Source organism: Neophocaena asiaeorientalis, unplaced genomic scaffold (genome assembly GCF_003031525.2).
Source record: "Neophocaena asiaeorientalis asiaeorientalis breed wild unplaced genomic scaffold, Neophocaena_asiaeorientalis_V1.1 scaffold43, whole genome shotgun sequence".
NCBI lineage: Eukaryota > Metazoa > Chordata > Mammalia > Artiodactyla > Phocoenidae > Neophocaena > Neophocaena asiaeorientalis.
Window position 1 is genome coordinate 1,310,387 of NW_020173674.1, and position 4,831 is coordinate 1,315,217.

Consider the following 4,831-nt stretch of genomic DNA (forward strand, 5'->3'; position numbering starts at 1 on the left):
GACGACTTTGGGGCCAGTGGTGTGACGGGCAGGCCTGCCCTGCTGTCGCCCCCACCAGCATCAGAGCCTGGTCCCCCGGGGGCCGCGTGGGTCCCGAGGCGGCCGCTGCGTCCCAGGTCCGGGGAGGAGGCAGCAAGAACCCAAGCGTCAGGCACTGCACAGTGGGCAGCAGTGACTGGAGCAGGGATGGGGTCCCAGCCAGAGGGCAGGGTGGGGTCTTGCAGGGGGCGTGCAGCGAGCGGGCAGCACCGGGGAACGGGGCTGGCACAGGTCTGGGACCGGGCAGGTCTGCGGCAGGATGTAGAGCCGGAATCCATGGGAACAGAGGCCCCTCCCACACCACCCTGTCCTGCAGGTGGGGAGGCAAGAGACGGGCGCACCGGTCTGGGAGGTACCGGGACCGTGGGTCACACAGTAGAGGGTGGGCTTCACCTCTGGACCCCGGGGGAGGATGGGAAGAGAGAGGTGGGGCTGCGGTGGGGGTCCCGGCTCTGTGTGCTGTGCCCCGTCCATGCCCTCCTCCCTTGGCCGCGATGCCCCTCGTCGTGTCTTCTAGCGGCCACCTTCCTCTCTCCGGGGGCCTCCTCCCACTGTGGCCCCTTGTCCCTCCAGGCTGGGTGCAGGCACAGGGGCCCCCTCACCTGAGAGGGCCTGTTGCCAGTGACTGCCCACAAAATAAAGCTTGCTATAGGGGTCCTCTTCTGGGGCCCTCGAGCCACAGTGTGGGGTCAGCACTGGTTTGCCTGGCAGCCTCTAAGATCTGTAAGGGCAGAGGAAATGTCACCCATCTCTGGGTGCCCAGCACCTAGCAAAGCAAAGTGCTGGCAAAGAAAGGGAGGGGGAGGGAACGGGGTGGGGGGGAGAGGGAAGGGCATGGGGAGACGGAGGCCCTGGGGATGGAGGAACGCGAGAACACAGGTCATCCCAGGCAGGCTGAGGGGAGCTGTCTGCGCTGGCTGGGAGGCTGTGGAGCAGGTGTCAGGTGTCGGGGTGTCGTCCGGGGTAGCCCGGCCCAGGGAGGGAGGCTGGGGCGGTGACGGTGGGGGGCTGTGGTCCCCCCGTCTCCCCTTACCAGGGGAGACCTCAGGCCCTGCAGCATCATCTCCCGCCTTCTTGTCAGCTCTAAAGTGGGGTGCCGAGCCGGCCGAGAACCGGGCGGTGGAACTGCCCCAGCTGAGTGGGGTCTGGAGCCGGCAGACGTGGCCCCCAGGGGCCAGTGGGGTGAAGGCCCAGAGGAGACGGGGACGGGGACGGGGCTTGGCCCAAGGGTCCCTGGTGGCTGGAGGGCTGAGGCAGAGGCAGCCTCCCCAGTTTGCCCCGGGGCTGGCTGGAAAGTCGTGCAGGAGGGGGTCGTTGCCTTTGGAGGCTCTGGGCAGGGCAGCTAGGGGTTTCCCTGAATGAGACGCCCCCAAGAGGTGCCCCACTGGGAGAAGACGAAGGGGTGCTGGGCACGGAGGCCACACCGTGATGCGGAGATTCGGCCCCGTCTTCTGTGAGACGGGGGCGGTGCCCCCTAGGGGCAGGAGGCAGTGCCGGCGGCGGGGTGGGGTCTGGGCTGACGCACTGCTGATGGACAGGCCCCACCCACAGGCTGCTCTGGCCACTGCCCCGGGGCCACTGGCCCAGGTCCCAGAGCCCTCCCCTCCCTCGGGACTGGGGAGCAGCTGCGGTCCTGGGGGGGCAGGACGCTCTGCCCTTCATCTCTGGGCCGCCCTAGGGTGCTGTACCCTCGGGGCGCATGAACCCCTGCAGGGCTGGCCTCTCTCCTGCCAGCTTCGGGCTCCCAGAGGCCGTGGCTGTGCCACCTCCCCCAGGCTCCAGCCTGGTGCCCTGGAGACACAGCCGCCCTGGCCCGCGCCCTTTGGGGCGCCGTCCTCTCTGCGGTTGTGGGGAAAGCCAGCTTTGCAGGTAGATGTCCCCTCATCCAGGGAGGCTTCCCGCACGTGACCTGCTCACGTGGCCAAGAGGGACATGGGGCAGGGTGCGGGCCGGGCCTCCCCTGCTGGGACTGCAGCCTCCTTCTTGGGGACACAGGTCTGCCGGCAGTGCCAGCTGTGGGGAAGCGGGAGCTGGGCCCGCCTCAGGGGGTGGTCTCAGTTCTCTCCCTGCCCAGTGGGTCAGCACCCCTTTTAACGGCTGGGGAGCTTGAGGCTGGGCCTGAGGTCTCACCCTGCAGAGGAGGGTCAGGGAGACAGTACAGAGCCACAGCCTGGCACGCCCGGCCTCTCCTCCCTGGAGCGCCTGGACTGCTTCCCAGGCCCAGCAGCGGCCCCTCCCTGGGCAGCCTGGGCCCTCCCTCCTGCCGGGGTGACTGACAGCCATCCCTCCTGCCCCTCCACGCCCCTTCCCTGCGGGCCTCATCGGGTCACCCCGAGGATGGCAACGGGCTCCCCACCTCAGGTCCCCTCCAATCACCCTCCCCCCTGCTCGGAAACTTCGGTCTCCCCCAGACCCACAGCTTAGCCTCTGCACCCCATCTTCCCAGGTCCTTCTCTGCCCCTGAGTCCTGCCCTACAGGACTTTGGAAGAGCTGGCACTCCCGCACCCCCAGCAGAGGGGGACCCCGAGGCCCCCAGTGGAGGCTGACCGTGCAGGCTGGGCCTCAGCCATAAACCCTGTGACCGCCCCCCTGGACAGCAGGCCCTGGAGGTGCCCTGCAGGGCAGGGAGGGGCCGGAGGGAGGGAAACCAGAGGGAACCTCTGGCCTAGAGCCCCTAGGGGCTTGGTGCCCCCCAGCCTTTCCCTCTCGGGGGTCCCCATGGCTCCCTTAGAGGTTATTCATCCCCAGGTGAGCCGGGGCCCCTCCCCACCTGCCATTCCTTCCTACTGGCTATCTCCCCGAGGTCTCCACGCACCCCGCACGTCCAAGCTCAACTCAGTGACCCCCCCCACAAGGCTGACCCCTCCCAGGTTCCTACCTCTCCCCTCCTGGGGAGTTCTGGAGGCCTGTCCCTTTGCCCCTGCAGCACCCAGGCTGCAGCTTCCCCCTCCTAACTGCCCCCCACCCCCAGCTGGCATCTCCCCCTTCTCCACATCCCAGCTGGGCCTCCTTCCCAAATGCTGATCTGACGGCACCTGTGCTGGCATGGGCTCGCCCGGGGACACCCCACGGGGGAGGCGGGGCACCACTCGGAGCTCTCCCTCCCGCTGGCCCTGCCTCTGCTCTTGCCCTCAGCCTCTGAGGCTCATCTTTCAGACTCAAGTTCAAGTTCGAATCCTGAGCTTCCCTGGACAGTGGGGTGGGGCTTGCCCTGTGGGGTGTCTCCCTGGCATAAGACACCCAGTGGGGTACAGACACGCCCAGGAAGGCACTGCTGAAGGGGGGTGGGCCGGGAGGGGGGCTGGACCAGTGCCAGGGCAGTCGGGAGGGCAGGGGGGCGGTGGCCAGGTTCCCAGCAGCCGCGGCTCCCGTGCCCACACCCTCTGCCACCCCGCCCACTGCCCACCTGCTCGCTCGGGGCCATCTCTGTGCCTGGCTCACCCCTCACAGCTGCCTCACTGCACGGATGAGTGACAGCCAGCATCCCGGTGCCCGCCGTGGACCCTGCCCCGGGCTGCCTGGGCGGGACCCACGCTGCCCACCAGTGAGGGGCACCCCTTGAGTTGTGGGGCGCGGGTGCTGCCCAGGCACCACTGCCCTCTCCTGAGCTCCCGGCGGGGCCCAGTCTCTGCGCTCGGGGGCTGCTCTAAGCCGAGGTGGTGGGGGGTGCGTGCTGTCCCCCAGCCCCAGAAGCCAGGCTGGGTGGCCTCTCTGGGGCTTGGGTCCCCCCACACCCCGTCCCTGCACGCGTGGGCTCTGTGGTCACTTGAGGCGCCGGTTGCTCTGCAGATGTCCACCTTGGCGTACAAGACCCCAGGGCGGGGGGCACGGGAGGGGACTGGACACCGTGATGGTCACAAGGAGACAGGGGCCCCCTGCTCCGGCTGGGTGACCAGCCCGGCTCCCCAGGCCTCCCAGCCAGCTCCTGCCCGTGGTGTCCAGGGGACAATGGCCAGGAGGGTGCCCTGCAGGTCTCAAGGGGGAAGCTCCCCACTTCTGGCCTGGCCCGCAGGCCGGTCCTCCCTTGGGCTCCGGCCCCCCAGCTGAGCCCCGAAGCTCTTTCCAGAAGGCTGAAAAGCTTTCAGCGCCGAGAAGCAGGTGGGGTGGCCGTGAGCTGCCTGCAGGGGGCAGAGTCGAGACGGGACCGAGGCCTGATGCCCCCTCTGGAGCCACCACAGGGCAGGGGAGGAAGGAGGTTGGGACGGCGGGGAGGGCCAGGCCAGGCCCGGGACTGGCACCGTCGAAGCCTTGGTGGAGACTGGGGGGCTGTGGAGGAAGGAGAGGAGGGGCCCGGTAGGCGGTAGACGTGTTCGGCAGGGGTGGCCCCTGAACTTGGGGAGCCCAACTGAGGACAGGGGGCCATAGCCGGCCCGTTGGGGTCTGTGCACACTCGTGTACCTGGCGGGGCAAGGCGCCACGCTGGAGCGTGACACAGGGAGGGGGGGCGGTGCAGAGCCCATTCAGCAGCCCCTGGGGCTGAACCCTGGGCGCGCCCGGAGCCAGAGCAGACGCAGGAAAGAGATAATTGCATTTGTGCAGGAACACCAAATCCCTCACAGCTGCGCACGGGCTGAGCCAGGGCCACGGGCGGGCCGGCCAGCCGACGCCAGCATCCTGACAGCTCCGCCGAGCGTGCCAAGGGGTCTGGGCCGCCGGCCGGGGGCGCCTTTCCCAGGCCAGAGGCCCCCACCCCACCCCAGGAGAGCCGCCCCCCTCTCAGTTCCCAGAACGAAACCCAGCTGTGGAACAGTGAGGGGGTGAGGTCATGGGAGGGGCCAGGAGGGGCGGCAT

The 4,831-nt window shown here is 69.1% G+C and overlaps 1 protein-coding gene across 6 annotated transcripts in view; it reads left to right on the forward strand.

The window, feature by feature from the left end:
- The window catches only part of LSP1 (lymphocyte specific protein 1), a 36,216-nt gene that overhangs the window by 18,429 nt on the left and 12,956 nt on the right, over positions 1-4,831 (forward strand). The window lies entirely within an intron of this gene.